At 46.9% G+C, this 17,424-nt stretch overlaps 1 protein-coding gene across 1 annotated transcript in view; it reads right to left on the bottom strand.

Annotated features, from left to right (window-relative positions):
* The window catches only part of LOC149439148 (forkhead box protein J3-like), a 115,349-nt gene extending 98,662 nt beyond the window's left edge, over positions 1-16,687 (bottom strand). Inside the window, exon 1 of the mRNA XM_089659385.1 lies at positions 16,604-16,687. The gene's annotated coding sequence lies outside the window, so the exon portion shown is untranslated. The remainder of the gene's footprint in view (positions 1-16,603) is intronic.
* Between the last annotated feature and the right edge of the window lie 737 nt (positions 16,688-17,424).

Genomic DNA, 17,424 nt, shown 5'->3' with positions numbered 1-17,424 from the left:
TGATCCTGCCAGTAACACACCTCCTGCCCTAGGGTGACCATGCTCACACCCTGTGACGTGTATAGACAGCAGAAACAAGACAGGAATACGCAATCCCATCCCTCTCCTATTTTCCATATCATAGAGGGGTGTTGTTCTGTAGCCCTCATGCAGAGCGAACATGGACACAGCCCCCTGTTCTCTATGGGCGGTCGGATGGAAATGGACCGCCTGTGTATTTCCATCCAACTGCCATCTGATCCGATGGATGGAAGGGGAATGGACTCCACCTTAAAAACGGGGAGGCGTAAAGTCCATGTGAAAGGGGTCCAATACATACCCAAGTCCCATCTCGATCCAGCAATCTGCAGGACAGCCTCGGCCGTACTCCATATCTGAATGGACAGACAGAGCAGCGGCCCAGGAACGAGCTTCTTGCTATGGGGGCGCTAGACAGGAGGGAGGGGCCTGAAGCACTGGTGGGGGACCTGAGAAGAGGAGGATCGATGCTGCTCTGTGCAAAACCACTGCACAGTGCAGGTAAGTATGAAATGTTATAAAAAAATAAATAATACACACATCATCAAGCCTTTAATATCACTAACAGATTAAAAAAAGACCAAATAAGAAGTTCATATCACAGATTGTTCTACAAGAAGAGAGTCCAATTACAGCAAAAAAAAAGTTTCCTTGAAACATACTCAAAACATATCAAAAGGCGGCAAAAAGCCATTTCCAGAACAACAATCAGCCAATCTAGCCTTCAGCTATGTGCGAGGTGCCAAATGAAGCTGCTTCTATTATGGTGGAGATCTTGCACTCTGCAGCTTGTGCAGTGAACTCATAGGCTGTCATTGCTGACCTTCTGAAATGCCAACGGCCTGGCTGTTACACCAGCCCTCAAGCAATGTAAGGGCTCGTTCACACTTTGCTGTTTTACCAATGCTTGCCAAACGCCCCTATAGCGTTTGGCAAGCGTTGGTCCGGCGTTTGCGGAGCGTTTTTTAACGCTCCGCAAACACCGCATGTGCGGTTTAGCGGGGGTTGCTAGGCGTTTGCCGAGCGTTAATAACGCCCCACAAACGCCTATAATGCAGTTTGAGTGGTGTTACCGCTCCGCAAACGCCGGCCGGGCGTTTGTGGAGCGGCACCATAGACGAGAATAGGAGGCTTCAAAGCCTCCTGACTCGACCAGAGGCGTCCGTTTTGCCGCGACGCAACACGAAGCAAACGCTCCCGTTAGAACAGCACCATGTGCTGTAATATGCAGAATTGGCAGAGGCGTTTGGGAAGCAGTAAAAATGCTTCCCAAACGCCTCTCTGCCGCCTGCACACAACGCTAGTGTGAACGTAGCCTAATGGACCCATGCTGCCAGAGAACAGTTAGATGTCCTTATCTGCGCTGACAACAGCTGATCCCAATCTGACAGCCCTGTGGGTGCAGGTAGTCCACACAGTTGTCAAACTGGCACCAGGGGCTATGTTCACCTGCCTGCAGGTGGATTCGCAGAACACCCAAGTATCTCATGCGGGCCAAACATGGCCACAACACAGGTCCATGCTGAAGTGCACCTGTGTGAATGAGGGTCAGCATGGCAGAACCAGGCTTAGCATCTCCAGCAGATTTAAAAAATCCCAGCCTCCAAGTTTCTATGAAGACTGGTTTCCTTTACATGAGAAGTCAAAAAGATCCTAAGTAGGCCCCCGTGACCACAAATGTCAGTGGAAATGCTGCAATTATATAAAACCAGAATGAGACATCACCAGAAGTATATCATCAAAACGCAGCAAAGGAGTTTTCATTACAAATGACTAAGTAGAAACCACGTTAGCAATAATTACTGTGTACAAGTGGGAACGCAGGGGAGAACGGTTTAGTATTTAAGTGCGAAATACCAGGATTAACCAATTACCATAAGGAAAACCCAACCCACCGCCAGCTGTCTGCATCCACTTCATTATCTCCGATGAATTAAACAGCATCACTTAACGGTCATTACCCACATTAATTGTTTAATCACCACACGTAACAAAATCAATGAAGCTGGGCCTGGAGGGCTAAATCATTTGCCCTCAATGCCCACCAACAATGCAAGCTTTCTCAACTCTCTGGTAAGGACAGAACTACGAGGAGGGTTCAAGTCAAACCAGGACTTTAGCGTTTATATAAAAAAAAAAAAGGAAAAATTTCAAGGGGTGGAAACTGCATTTATTTTTCAACCTACTCCCCTGCTACATTTATACACTTATCCCAGTGTTTAACTAATGCCTGGAAAGTTCAGCATAGAAAGATTTGTCAGTATGCCTGAACCTTCCTAGGACAGCTTGCTTCACTTCGTCATCATTGTGTTCACCGTTCAAGAAAGATTTGTCTCTTGCGCAATTTCGCGACAGATTACGTGTTTCCCATGCTGAATGTTCACAAGAATGACTTCTGTGGGCTGGGGACCATCACGGCCAGTATCGGATGTACGGCCATCTTTGAAACGTTTACACCATTCAAATGTCTTACTGTGCGGAGCGTCTCATCACCATACTGTGCTTGAAGTCTGCTGTAGATATCTGCCGGTTTTACACCTTCGTTCACAAGAAACTGCATCACCACACACTGTTCCATGCACGCACTAACGCGGTTGTTGGCCATCTTGATTAACGGTCTCTGGACTGGCACGCGTCATGCGCACCGCCTATCAGTAATAGGACACACCTGCCACGTACTACCTCGTGTAGTACCGCCACGCTAGCATCCCTTTTTATACCTGGAAAATGAACAGTCCTGGTTTGACTTGAGCGCCCTTCGTACAGTAACTTGGAATCTTGTAAAGCAGTGGCTTAGTGGTTAGCACTTCTGCCTTGCAGCACTGAGGTCCTTAGTTCATATTCCTGACCAGGACATTATCTGCATGTAGTCCATGTTCTCCCTGTGCTTGTGCGATTATCCTTCAGGTACTCTGGTTTCTTCTCACACTCCAGACACCTGAAGGTAGCTGGGCAGCTATGTATATCCCAACAGTCCTACCGTATGAGCAGGGAGCAGGGGAGGAGGAGGCTCATCTCCAAGCACAAAGGGTTTTCTAACTTGCCGAATTGTTGCTTCTGAGGTTGGTGGTGTGGCTGGCAGGCCGGTCTCATTGCCACAAGTCATATTACGGGTAGTTATGGTCAGGTGTTGTTTCAGCTTTGAGCTGCCAGATCAGAAACTGCAGGACCTACCTAAACAGCCCACTGCAATTATCACAGCAAACAGCTACTGTAATATACTATGGACTCAACAGATCGGATTAAAAAATAAATAAAAAACACACAGTTAATCCACCAAACTCCAGTTAGATTAATAATGAAAACAGAGCTGCATCAGTTTCATTTTATGATCATAAAGTGTTACTAAACCCCGGACCCTGCATTCACTATATCCAGTCTTCCACAGAACATGGAAGTGAAATTATTTCACTAAATATAAACTGATAAATACCATTTCTCCTCAGCAGTGGATAGCAGTCTTGTGACTTCTATCAATGTCCAGCTGAGCACTGGTTAATCTTGTAGGAGGCGTTTTCATTCTGCTCTGACTGTCCTATGAGGCTGCATGACCCCAGCCCCTCTGTCTGGACACAGTGTTGGCTGCATGCACCCTCTTCAGCAATACACACCAAACAGAGCATGTGCAGAATTGCCACTGCTGCTCTGGATTCTGGCAGATGGATTGAGGACATCAAAAGAAGGGGAGAATCAGAGAAGACAGGATCAAACAGCCTTTTTACACAAGGCATAGGATAAACTGCTTAGGTTCCACAGTGAGTATACCAAGCATGCTTTTCTGCATACTCAGATTGATTTTACTGTTGTGGGTTAACGCTTTAGTTTTAAAATGACAGCTTTGTATAAACCTGACCTGCTAGCAGCATTTGGTAGTACCTGTACAGAAGAGCTGAGGCTAGCAAAGGAAGAAGCAGCACAAGAAGCCAAACAGTTCATGTGCAAACAATGAGCATAATGCTAATGAGAAGAAGAGACAGCAAAGTGACAGATGAGCTGCTTCTCCTTTCAATGCCCAGTCACAGGCTGGGGGAAGCTCAGTGACTGCCTGGGCTTAGAGGACATGAAGATGCTGGTCATCATTCAACCTAGAAGACAGAGGGGATCATGTGGTGGAAACAAAGTACTGTGGGGGAGAAGTCCTGTATGGAAATGGTATGCAGAGATTCACATCAGATCCTTCCATACTTCCAGGCATGGACAAAACACAATTTTGCAGGAAAATATTGTGTGCCTTATTGGATAATCTCTGCAATGCCCGCTGCCAAAGATACTTTTCCTGCAGAGAAGAGGATATGAACTCTACCACTTCCATGTGCGGCAAGTACTGATTGGACAGGTAAAAGGAAAAGTAAGGCCCCAACAAGAAGGGAAAGGTATATCACTGCCTGTCATTATTCGGGACAGATCCGCCCACATATAGCCATTCAAAAGGCATGATTTTTCAGCCTGGGCTGTCGTAGGCGAGTATTTTTCCAGGTTGCTCTATAATCCCTTGTATAACAAAATCATAACACCACAGTCAGAAGCACTGCTCACCTGTTCCATTTTTAAAGGGTAACTCCATTTTCCTTGAGAAAACATTCCCCTCCGGGTGATCTATGTACATTACAAGGATTTTAACAAACTTTGTTGCAGATTCCTACTTTATTTTATTCTGAAGAAATCGCTGTATGTTTGTGTCCATGTGCCGAGTGAATCTGTATAGCAGTGATTTTATAGTCCTCGATCAGCTGCAGCACCTGCAGGGCTCTGAAGAAAGTGGCAGGGTCTGTATCCCTTTAGACATGATTCCCCTCTGGGAGTATCTCACCAAAAATGACATTTTTGTTGCAGGGGGTGCCAAAAATCTCACTTATATCTTAGTGCAGGCTTCTGTGAAAATTGGTAAGCCAATCACACAAGCAGGAAATTACATTACTGGGGGCGTTGTGTATACCAATCGGTGTACAGAATGTCCCTAAGCTGCCATATTGCTTTGCATTTTACAGAAAATTACAGCACTGCAGATTGGAAAGGAAAAATAGAATCAAAATAGAATCATGGAAGTACAACAAGAGGTACAAGGAGCCAGAGGGGGACTCTGGTAAACTGAGTCAACCGCTTCCCGACCGCCCGATAGCAGAGATAGTGCTACAGGGTGGTACGGGCGCGCACAATCACATATATATATACGTGATTTTGTATTACTGGGTAGGGGGTGCCTGTGCCCTAACTGCGCCGCCATTCGCGGCCACAGCTGTCAACCACCGGGTCCCGGCCGGTGATTACTCATTGCCAAGTATCTCTGTCGGGGAGAACTGTATGTAAACCGCTTTTTCTAGCACTTTTTTTTTAGCATTGATCACTGTATTGGTGTCACTGGGGATGTCAGTTACACCAAGTCAGTTCCCCCCAGTGTCAGAATGCCCGCCGCAGTCCCGCTATAAGTCGCTGATCGCCACCATTACTAGAAAAAAAATTGTTTTTTAAATTCCAATATCTATGCCATTTGTAAACACTATAACTTTCACATAAACCAATTCATTCGCACATATTGAGATTATTTTTTTTTTTAGCAAAGACATGTAGCAGAATACATTTTGGCCTAAATTTGACGAAACTTGATTTTTTTTTTTTTTTTTTACTGGACATGTTTAATAGCAAAAAGTCAAAAATATTGTTTTTTTTTCTCAAAATTGTCTTTTTTTTATAGCGCAAAAATAATAAGAACCGCACAGGTGATCAAATACCAACGAAAGAAATTTCAATTTGTGGGAAAAAAAGGACGAAAATTTAATTTGGGTGCAGCGTTGCATGACCGGGCAATTGTTAGTTAAAGTAAAGCAAAAAATGGCCTGGTCAGGAAGGGGGGGGGGGGGGGTAAATCCTCAGGAGGGCAAGTGGTTGAAAACATGTAAACCCTACATTACATATACCTGATATACCACAGTGTGATCAGTTTTCTGGATGTACTGGGATCTAATCCAATGATCAGACGTCTGCTGACATGTCCCCACCCTACCCCGACACCTAAAAAACACACACACACACACACAGCCATTCACTGGGAAGATCCGCGAGCTGCTGTTTCTCCTCCCCCAGCTCTTGGAGGTCATTGTGCAGCTGAGAACAGAGGGTATGTGATCACTTATAAAAGAAAAGGGAAAAAAAAAGTCTTTATAATTTTTTTTTATATGTATAGACACATTTCTCTGTCATTTCTAACTGAATGGATTTGTTTTACAAGGTGAGGGAATTCACATCAAGTCTGGTTGGCTGACCCATTAGCCACAAAAACAACCATGGAGCCATAGGGTGGCCCATGTATTCATGTAAAGCTATTTAACTGTCACATAGCCTAGGTCAGCCGATCTCAACCAAGGTTCAGTGAAACCCTAGGGTCCACTCACCTTCCACTATGGGTTAGTGCAGACTGACCTACCACCTGGTGGTGCCTGCATAGTTCTGGCCAGAGCCATATGAGCGGGACCAGTGGTTCCTCTCCTCTAGTACATTAGTTACCAATGAAGTTTTTCTTCCCACTGATCACCTGTTTAATTCCTAAAAGGAGAAGTGCAGGCATATAACAGAACATACATATTCACCTCCCTGCTGTAGCTGTCCCTGAACTGCTGATCACACAGCTCATGGTCTGCTCTGAGCACAGAGCGATAACTGTCAGTCACCGCTCTGTGCTCTGCCTCTCCAATGTTCACTGGAGCACCAGACAAGAATAGGAGGAGTGGGAGCAGCTGGCTCAGGCTCTCATCAGTGAGCTCAGACACTAAGCCAGCTGCTAGTCTGAAATATGGTATGGATCCTAACATTGTTTGGATCCCTCCAGAATTTGGAGCAGCTCTGTGGCGTGAGCTGACAGTAGACTTTAGCCCACTGTTGGCCGAATCTGAGAAGCAAGGCCAGAAAAGCCTTGGGCATACCTTTCTTTTAAAGACCAAAAATGATTTTGACATATAGAGCAGGTCATGTTAAAAAACGTTCTTCCTTACAAATATTCTAGGTGTATTATCAGCTTTCATCTTTTATGTATTACATCTACATTTTACAGACCGTATGCTGTAGCTATAGTCATTTTTAGCAGGGCTGAGCACACAGTTGTACATTTTGGAATGTAGCAGTATTTTATGCTATGGTGCTATGGGTCCATGCATGCTGCTGTTTGTACATGCATCCAGTGTACATGAACCCTATTGGCCGCTGCCACTGCTTACTTCTGACATGTAAATATCAACGTATTGATCATTGATGTCACATTGGGTTGGGGTCACATGCGTGATGTCCCCGGGTGGCTTCGCCCCTTACATATTTAAGAACTGTCAAACCACCAAAGCTGGCAGAAGGCTGGAAGCCATCATTGTAAGCGGAGCCTTTTTTTTTTTTTTAATAATTTTTTTCGGGTCGGCAGCGGCGCCAGTGACGGCGGGCATCGTGATTGATGGTGGATCTACTGCGGGGGACACTTTTAGTTTTTTCTTTTAATAAAGGACTTGCCAAAGACCGTGTGCTGTCTTTTTTCACACTACACTTTTTGTGAATGAGTAGGGGTACTATGTACTGTATACTCATTCACATGGGGGGGGCGGGCGGGATCTGGGGGCCCCCTTGTTAAAAGGGGGCTTCCAGATTCCGAAAACCCCCCTGCCCACAGACCCCCACAACCACCGGCCAGGGTTGTGGGGAAGAGCCCCTTGTCCCAACATGGGGACAAGGTGCTTTGGGGGGGGTTGCTCGCTCACTCACCCCCCCCCTTTCCTGACCTGCCGGGCTGCATGCTCGGATAAGGGTTTGGTATGGATTTGGGGGGGGGGGGACCCTTACGCCTTTTTTTTTATTTTGTCGTGGGAGTTCCCCTCAAAATCCATACCAGACCCAAAGGGCTTGGTATGGATGGGAGTGGGGACCCCACGCCATTTTTTTTAATTGCCGGCAATTCTTTTACATTCAGCTGTCAGTGGGGAACCCCGTTGACAGCTGAAACATTAACACATGGTTATCACTACTAAAACACTTGATAAAATAACTCATGCGATATTTTAGTAGCATTTACTTTTTTCTGATCTCCTCAACAGATTAATTGGTTTCCAATGCATTTCTATGGGAAGCGGCGTTTCCGTTTACGAATTTTTGGCTGTACGAAAAGTCCTGCAGTACGAATTCAATTCGTAAACCGAGGTATTACTGTACTTTCATTTCTGGTGATAACAGTAAACAGGACAAATGGAGAGGGTGAATCTCCCTAAAGAGGGCACAGACAGCAATAAAAACCTGGTGATCTAATCCTTGTCCGCTCCATCCAAAGCAAAAAACAAATTGCCTTTAGTTACACTTCAGGTAGTAATCTGCACCCTGTACACACACTTTGACCCTGGGCAGACAAGTACATTACATATAGAAACTTGCCAGAAAGTATGCACAACTAAAATATTCATTCATACGAGTATCACACAGATGATTTCATCGCTCCTCTTCCACAACTACACGCTTTAAAAGTCATGACAGTGAATCAGTGTAGCAAGACATCTACTTCTACGCACTGCAAAAACAAAGGCAGAGGAGGAACTTCAGCCAAGACGGGCCCCAGAGAGATGCATGTCAATTTTCTCAAGTGATGTGACAAGTGATAGGTTAAGAAACACCTGAGACAATAATGGCAGCATCAGTAGTATGTGTTCTCTGTAGCAGAGATACTTCAACATTTATATCTTCCTATAGGAAATGACAGCCTTTATATTGGATAGAAATAAATGTGACATTACAAACACCAGTGACTGACCCGGCTGAACACACAAATTTTGATCATGTTTGTTCCAGATTTTTATTTTGCAGAGAAACATTAGATTTATGGCTCTTTAAAAGTGTTACTAAACCCACAACAGTCTGTATATGCAGCAAACAGGCTTCTTATACTCACTGGGGAACCTAAGGGGTTAATCCTCTGCATTGTGTAAAAAGGCTGTTTGATCCTGACTTCTCTGGATCAAACTTCCAGTGCCCCCCCCCCTTATCTCCTGAGAAGACAGTGTGGAGACACTCTGCACATGCTCAGTTTGGTGTGTATTGCTAGAGAGGTTTTTTTTTTTTCTTGGGAGAGTGCATGTGATCAGCACAGGGCCAATCAGCAATGTCCACACAGAGATCAGGTGTTCTACATCCTCCTAGAGCTGAAAGAAAACTCCTCTTACATGCTTTAACCAGTGCTCTGCTGAACACTGATAGAAGCACAAGACTGCTCTAACTGCCAATGAGAAAAGGCATTTAGCAGTTAATATTTACTAAAATAATTGCATTTCCATGTTCTGTGTACTGTGGGACACCAGATATAGTGAATACAGGGTCCTGGGTTTAGTAACACTTTAAAAGCTACAAGATTCCAAACTCTTACAATTTGCCCCAAATGGCTCCACTGGCAAAAACTAAATACTTAAAAAAAATTAACTCCAGAAGATAAAGGACTATTCACCAGTATTGCCTTTGATCTCCCTGCAGCTACTCTTTCCCTATTACTGGCTTTCTAGTGTGTCTGTGTGTGGAGGCAGGGGGTTTGCTTCCTCATGTCAGTCTCCAGCAAGGAGAACAGTGAGCAGCACAGTAGTGACATCACAAATCTCAGCATAGCAGTCATGGAGTGCCTTGGATCTCACATTGCAGATATCTTTGTCCGTGCAACAACTGCTAGGCTACTTTACTATTACTGCTCAGTCCAATACTGCTGGTAGTCCATGCTAGCCAATAGTGGACCCTCAGGGGGTGTGTTTCCAAGTCCAGAGCAGTCTGGGCCCACAGAAAAAGGCTGGATAAAGATGGTTGCCATTCAATCTGGGGTACAGCACTGGGGATAACAAAAATTTTACAGCAAAAAGCTGCTTTGATATTCAACAGGTACAACACATAGGAACCATATCATAGGATGCTATACAGTGGATATAAACCGTCTACACACCCCTGTTAAAATGTCAGGTTTCTATGATGTAAAAAAAAAAAAAAAAAAGAGACAAAGATAATGTGACCTATAAACTGTACAACTCAGTTGAACAACAACCTGAAATCTTTTAGGATGAGGGAAGTAAAAATAAAACACTAAAATAATAATATGGTTGCATAAGTGTGCACACCCTTAAACTAATACTTTGTTGAAGCACCTTTTGATTTGATTCCAGCACTCAGTCATTTTGGGTATGAGCCTATCAGCATGGCACATCTTGACTTGGCAATATTTGCCAGCTCTTCCTTGCAAAAACATTCCAACTGTCTGATTGCGAGGGCATCTCCTGTGCACAGCCCTCTTCAGATCACCCCACAGATCTTCCATCGGATTCAGGTCTGGGCTCTGGCTGGGCCATTCCAAAACTTTAATCTTCTTCTGGTGAAGCCATTCCTTTGTTGATTTGGATGTATCTTTTGGGTCGTTGTCATGGTGAAAGATGAAGTTCCGCTTCATGTTCAGCTTTCTAGCAGAAGCCTGAAGGTTTTGTGCCAAAATTGACTGGTATTTGGAACTGTTCATAATTCCCTGTACCTTGACTAAGCCCTCAGTTCCAGCTGAGGAAAAACTGCCCCAAAGCACGATGCTGACACCACCATGCTTCACTGTTAATCAGAGGCACTTTAAAATGATGGCAGGTGTGTACTGACTCCTATTTAACATGATTTGGAATATGATTGCTAACTTCTGAACACAGCTACATCCCCAGTTATAAGAGGGTGTGCACACTTATGCAACCACATTATTTTAGTTTTTTTTGTTTACATTGTTGTTGTTTTGACTCTTCAATGACATTTATTTTGCTAAAGTACCAATGCATGATATACAAATGCCCTTTTCAAACCTCTTACTGACCACGTAAATTCATGCGATCAGAAGCTGGAGGAATGGACTCCTGATCACGTGACCACTATGACAGCCAAGTCTATCCCGCCATTAAGACCCAGGTTTTACACATAATCCTGACTGCTACAGCATACTCCTAGTGACAGGTTCTCCTTACTGAGACATCAGGGATCTGTTAGAGGTCTCCCCTGCACCTGTGTGCTGCTACAGCAGCTGGGAGTGTGTGCAAGTCTGACAAGCTGACTGTTGGCTTCTAATGGGCCTTCACCACCCAAGTGCAACGCCCCCACCTGGGCGTCCACTATCCCACCTGCGGCTTGGGACCCATATGTTGCTGGATAGAAGGAAGGGAGCCCAGTGAAAATCCATTTGCTGAACTCCCCTGGTTAAAGTGAACCCAGAGGAGACGAGAAATTCGCACATCTGCATTCTATTAGCTTCAGTGGAGTGCAGGGGAGACAGCAGGAGTCATGCATCAATAGAGAGAACCTGTCACTATTTGTTGCAGTCACATAGGGGAGTACTGATCTATTATGTGATAGCAATAGAGTACAAATAGAAAACAATAAAAGTGTGAAAAAGGTACACCCAAGCACTCAGACCCCCCAAAAGTAAATTCCTGCACACTTTAGCTGCGCCAAATGACTTCTGTGAACACGTGGGACAATGTCATCCCGTTGGCCAATCAAGAAGTCCAAAACCTGGGGAGAAGATGTCAGTGGCGAGCGTGGTCACCGATGCATCGCTGGAATGTGGGGGTGAGTTTAGGTTTGAACGCTAAACGGATGAGCTGTAGGGGCATTTAAAGCATTGCCTATGGAAGAATTTGGGTAGCGAAGTTTGTTGCCACTTCATGGTCACACGCAGTTGGGTGTATAATTACGTGGGGCGATGTTTTATATTTACCAATTGAGTAGTGCATTCCAATGACATTAACTGCACTTTATTTTTTACTGAAATGTTGCACCTGATAAACCATTGCACTCCTAGAACATAAAAATATTGGAGCTACCATTTTATTCTCGACGGAAAAGAAAATCTTTATTGTTTGATTGTTTTAACTAATCATCAGGCTTAAAAATATTTTTTTTTGATAAGTGTACAGGGTGACAACCAGGGGAGGCAGAGACAGAGGACTGTCACCCTATAACAGGAAGTGCCCTTCATGGCAGGATCCAGGCGTCATTTTAATGAGAGTTGCTGATTTACAAATCAAATGAAAATGACTTTTGATGTCACATTGACATGATGAAGCTAATCTGACATTCTAGTGATCAGGGTCACATCTACTAGACGTCTGGTATTAATATCATTCACAGCTAATCACATGGCATGAACACTGAACATGACAAACCTAGCACCACCCCCGGCCCCCAAAAAGATTACACCACATGCCCCCCCTGTCAGGTCAGAGTCTGTGCTGGGACTAATCCTAAAGTATAACTGAAGGTAAAACTTTTGGGGAAAAATTTCCCCTCACTTCCCGTCCCATAGCCAAAACAGGAAGTGAGAGAATCCCTGCTTGTCACCAGATCTAGCATCCCCATTGGAAGATTTCCCCTCTTTTCCTGTTCTGTTGTCAACCAAACTTTGGGATTTTCTTTCAGTGTAACTATATAGCCAGACAGGGCTGTACACATGCTTCAACCATGATGCTTTGCGGCTTTAGGTTGGGGTGCAGAATTTGACATGAGGCGCAGCCCCACAATGTAAAAATGCTGTTCAACAGTTCAAGAATCAAAGTAGAAATAAAAAAAAAAATATATATATAATAAGAGTTCAAAAGGCAACTGTAGCAAGTCCTGAACACCTGTCAGCTGCTGCTATACTAGCCTCTGAAAAGTGATCCACCACAGATCACTTTTCAGGGGACGGTAACTAGTGCTACTAATGTGAAATGAGCCTAAAGCACACTGTATATTGTACAATCAGCCATAAACTGGCCATAGATGGTTCAGCAAGGACTGGACAAAGTTCGATGATCAGTGTTTGGCTGTCCCCGCTTGACAGAGGTTTATCATTTGATTGCCTCTTGTTGAAGGATAATGTTGGAAAACGTCTCGATGATCAGTTCCAAACGGGTAGACTGACAACTCATGGGGCCCTCGGGCAATAGGGGATCATGGGGCCCCTGTGTCCTTGCCCAAACTCAAAAAAAGTCTATGAAAAAGGTACCAGGGGCATCTCATGGGGCCCCCTACTGACCCCGGGCCCTCGGGCAGTGCCCGAGTTTCCAAATGGTCAGTCCGCCCCTGGATCCAAATGTTGATCAGCATGTTCTCACAGTGCCAGGTCCTGCTGTCAATATACAATGTCCAGGTGGTGGGGTAATACTTCACTTGTATATGGAGGAATCTGTTATCTGTTTGCTTGCTGGGCAAATGGAAAAAAAAAATAACCATCTATGGCAAGGTTTAGGCTCACCATACACTTTACAATCAGTCTGTACAATTATTCTTAGCTCAGCACACATAATCAGACTGTACAATCTCCTTCAGATCTACTAACAACTGTGTAGTACAAGGGCCTGCCTGATTGGAGAGATTGAATAGGTGCTAATATTACATAGCGTTGGTAAATCTAAACCGGATTGTACAAAGATTGTATGGGGTTGCCCTATGCACTCCAGAATACCTCCTGCACTTTTTTTTTGGCAGTGTGACACAAAACGTGCACCTGCTAGCCACATTTGGGGTGTCATTAATAAATAATGGCAGCACAAGCTCAAACTGAGCTTTTGGGAACATACATGTATTTATGCATGAGCTTCCAGAACACGAACATGTGAATGAGGCCTGAGGCTCCATTCACTTCTTATCTGTGTGTACCTCTGAGCTTCGTGTAAATATCTCATGCATATCAAGTCAGGGAGAGTTGCACATCTGTGTTCCCGGAACATGTGAAAACCGCACTCCACACTTGTGGTGCCATTAAGGCTGCATGCCCACCTGAGCGTCTTGTATATCAAAGCTAAAAAACGCTCAAACAGAAAAATCGATTATTTTCTGTGGCCTGTTCACACCTGGACATGGAAACACCTGTAGACCAACGCCTGGAGCTCAACAAAGTTCTGGAGCTTCTTCTGTAGGCCACTTCGGGCAGATTGCAGTGTTTTGGGGAGTTCCCAGTCACAAAGATTTGCACTGGTGCGTGCAAAAACGCGAAATACGGGCGTTTTGTTGTTGACAGAACTCTATAGGCCAATACGAAAACCGCCTGGAGCTTAAACGCTGAAATGAAGCGAGCAAAAAACACAACACTCAGGTGTGAAGGCAGCCTGAGGCCTCATGTACACGGGGCTCCTCTTTCACCTGGCAGGAAAAAAACAGTGTCAAGAGGTGCCTAAAGCTGCGTTTTTACGAACACATTTAGGCGTCTCAAACGCTGGGAATTCATTTATGTCACTGGCCGCAATATTCATTTATCTTCATTTATTCTGCCATCTGAAATGGATGAACACTAAAGTGCTTCACACGCCTCAATTATTGTGCATTTAGGTGCAAAATGCTCCTTTTCTGAATGGTTCTGAACTGGCTCTGGGCTTCTTTTTCCTGCCTCTAAACACCCAGTGCCCAACCTGCATGCAGTCTAGGAGCTGCATGCGGCACTTTTTGTGCAGACATCAATCTGTGCTTCCCTACTGCCCAGTTATAGTAGAGTACAGCCTCCGACCGTCCCTTCCCGCCTGCCCGCAGCCTCCGACCGTCCCTTCCCGCCTGCCCGCAGCCTCCGACCGTCCCTTCCCGCCTGCCCGCAGCCTCCGACCGTCCCTTCCAGCCTGCCCGCAGCCTCCGACCGTCCCTTCCAGCCTGCCCGCAGCCTCCGACCGTCCCTTCCAGCCTGCCCGCAGCCTCAGACCGTCCCTTCCAGCATGCCCGCAGCCTCCGACCGTCCCTTCCAGCATGCCCGCAGCCTCCGACCGTCCCTTCCAGCATGCCCGCAGCCTCCGACCGTCTCTTCCAGCATGCCCGCAGCCTCCGACCGTCCCTTCCAGCATGCCCGCAGCCTCCGACCGTCCCTTCCAGCATGCCCGCAGCCTCCGACCGTCCCTTCCAGCATGCCCGCAGCCTCCGACCGTCCCTTCCAGCATGCCCGCAGCCTCCGACCGTCCCTTCCAGCATGCCCGCAGCCTCCGACCGTCCCTTCCAGCATGCCCGCAGCCTCCGACCGTCCCTTCCAGCATGCCCGCAGCCTCCGACCGTCCCTTCCAGCCTGCCCGCAGCCTCCGACCGTCCCTTGCAGCCTGCCCGCAGCCTCGGACCGTCCCTTGCAGCCTGCCCGCAGCCTCGGACCGTCCCTTCCAGCATGCCCGCAGCCCCGGACCGTCCCTTCCAGCATGCCCGCAGCCCCGGACCGTCCCTTCCAGCATGCCCGCAGCCTCGGACCGTCCCTTCCAGCATGCCCGCAGCCTCGGACCGTTTCTTCTACTATGTCCGTAGGTTATGACCGTCTTTTCTAGCATGCCCGCAGTCTCTGACTATACCCTGTTGAGTTTCTGCTATCCCTGACAAGGACAATTTTATAAGTATCCCTTTGGTCATGTTGGGGGCCACACATGAAGCCCCCCTCATACCAGGAAAGTAGACCACAACTGCTCTAAACATCCCTGCCTCTAAATGCCAGTAAACACCTGTTTGCACAGACACACAGGCTAACATGGAGGAGCAGTTAGAGGCAGAAAAAAGCGTCCCACGCCCCTTAGGCCCCATTCAGACCTTGCAGAGCGGTAACAAGCGCTCCTTTATACAATTGTTAAAGTGCGATTTATACGTGGAAACACACTCCATGCATAGGACAGCCCATTCACATCAACGGGTTTCCCTGTGCGCGTTTGTCGCCCAAAAGAAGCTCCTCCTCTTTTCTGATACGCTTAGCATGATTTTAACCGTATATTTTGCTGTGCGATTTTGTTGCATTTGAGGCACCATTAATAATAACAGCACCCAAACAGGCGTATCACGTTCTGCCGCGGACACGGCCTAAACGTGGCATTTTTGACGCTCGCCATGCTAATTGTTAAGGGCACCCCAAACGCATGAAGCAATCGTGCGTTTTGCCACACATAAAAAAAAGTGACAAATTCCATAAAACTTGCTAAAAATATTAAAATTAACATACAAACCAGAACAAGGAACAAAGCTCCAGTGGGCTGCCCTGTGTGTGTCGTGGGAAATACGTGTAAAAAAAACAAGTTTAAAAAAACACGCGTTTCAGTTTGCAAGACATAAATGTGGCCCTAGACCTGCCACCCCCGTGTAATAGGAGGAGCTCCTGATCTGCACACAATCTGTCAGCCTGGTACCATAGATATGAAGGAGATTGTACAATCACATTGTATGGTGTGTGAGGACAGACATGACACCCCTGGAATGCAGCTCCCCCTGTGGTTGGGAGAGGTGTTGCACCCCTGTACCCCCATGTCACCACCACAGGGGCCCCACACACCCCCCTCCAGCCGGACTCTGATAGGCCATGCTGGGATTTATGGTTCCTCAGCAGCTGGAGGGCCGGGCCCAGTCAGGAGAGGTGTGGAGACACAGGGGCCCCCCTGTATAGGGCCCTCAGCTCCCCCTCCTGGGCAGCCAGGCGCCTCCACACACCTCCCCGGTCCAGGGGGCAGCCTCGGGCCCCAGCCAGGCGCTCTATTCCACAACGGCAGCCATCACTCCGGAGAGGTGTACACACAGCCCGGCCCGGGGCCCCTTCACCTCCCTTCCCCGGGCCGCTCCCGCCCGCACACCACCCGGCCCGCCAGCTCACCTGATCGCCCGCTCCGTGCGGTCCCGACGTGTCGGCCAGGAGAGGAACAAATGCAGAGGAGCGCCGAGACTACAACTCCCGGCATGCCTCGCCTGCAGACACCGGAAGAAGGTGGGAGAGGGTTCAAGACGTCACAACTTTACTGACACTGACAGCAGTGTGTGAACAGAGGGGCTGAGGACAGGGAGGACTCCACTGTGCATGGACTGCTCTGCCTCTCAGCTCCTCTACTGTGCATACAGGGCTGAGGATAAGGGGGCACCACCAGTCCTCCTGCATGGGGCTCAGGTCAGCAGGGGGGTCCAGGCAGCTGGGTGAATCAGATGTGGGCAGGGAGAGTGATCAGCTAGGTGGGGAGGAGGCAATTACTGGAACCGATGAATGGCTGTCTCTGTAGCATCTGAAAGCTTCTTTTTTCCCTCCTGCTGGCTATCAGCTGCTGCAAAGAGAGACATACAGGGGATTGGTTATAGTAATTGCCCCCCCCCCCAGCTGCCTGTGTACCCCCACAGTACTGCCAGCTTTCCTCCTCTCCTTCCCTCTGGCAGCTTCAAGCACTCAATTGGATTCTTCAGGAGGGAGATGGGGGGAAGGGTCTGGTAAATATGTCACTTTTACCAGGCCCTTGCTTTCTTGAATGAACACAATGAGTGATTGGTACTGATTGCTCACTGTGTTCATTCATAAACTGAAGCATAGTGAACGGTGTTTCTATTGGAAAGGGCCCTGTCAGGTTGGCTGTATGGTGCCCTGTGGTTTCTAAGAGCTGCCCTGTGGTTTCTAAGAGCTGCCCTGTGGTTTCTAAGAGCTGCCCTGTGTGC

The sequence above is a fragment of the Staurois parvus genome, unplaced genomic scaffold, assembly GCF_062004578.1.
Source record: "Staurois parvus isolate SC_StPar_1 unplaced genomic scaffold, SC_StPar_1.0 ptg001151l, whole genome shotgun sequence".
Classification (NCBI taxonomy): domain Eukaryota; kingdom Metazoa; phylum Chordata; class Amphibia; order Anura; family Ranidae; genus Staurois; species Staurois parvus.
The sequence above is the reverse complement of the archived record's forward strand: the minus strand, read 5'-3'. Positions and strand labels throughout refer to the sequence as shown.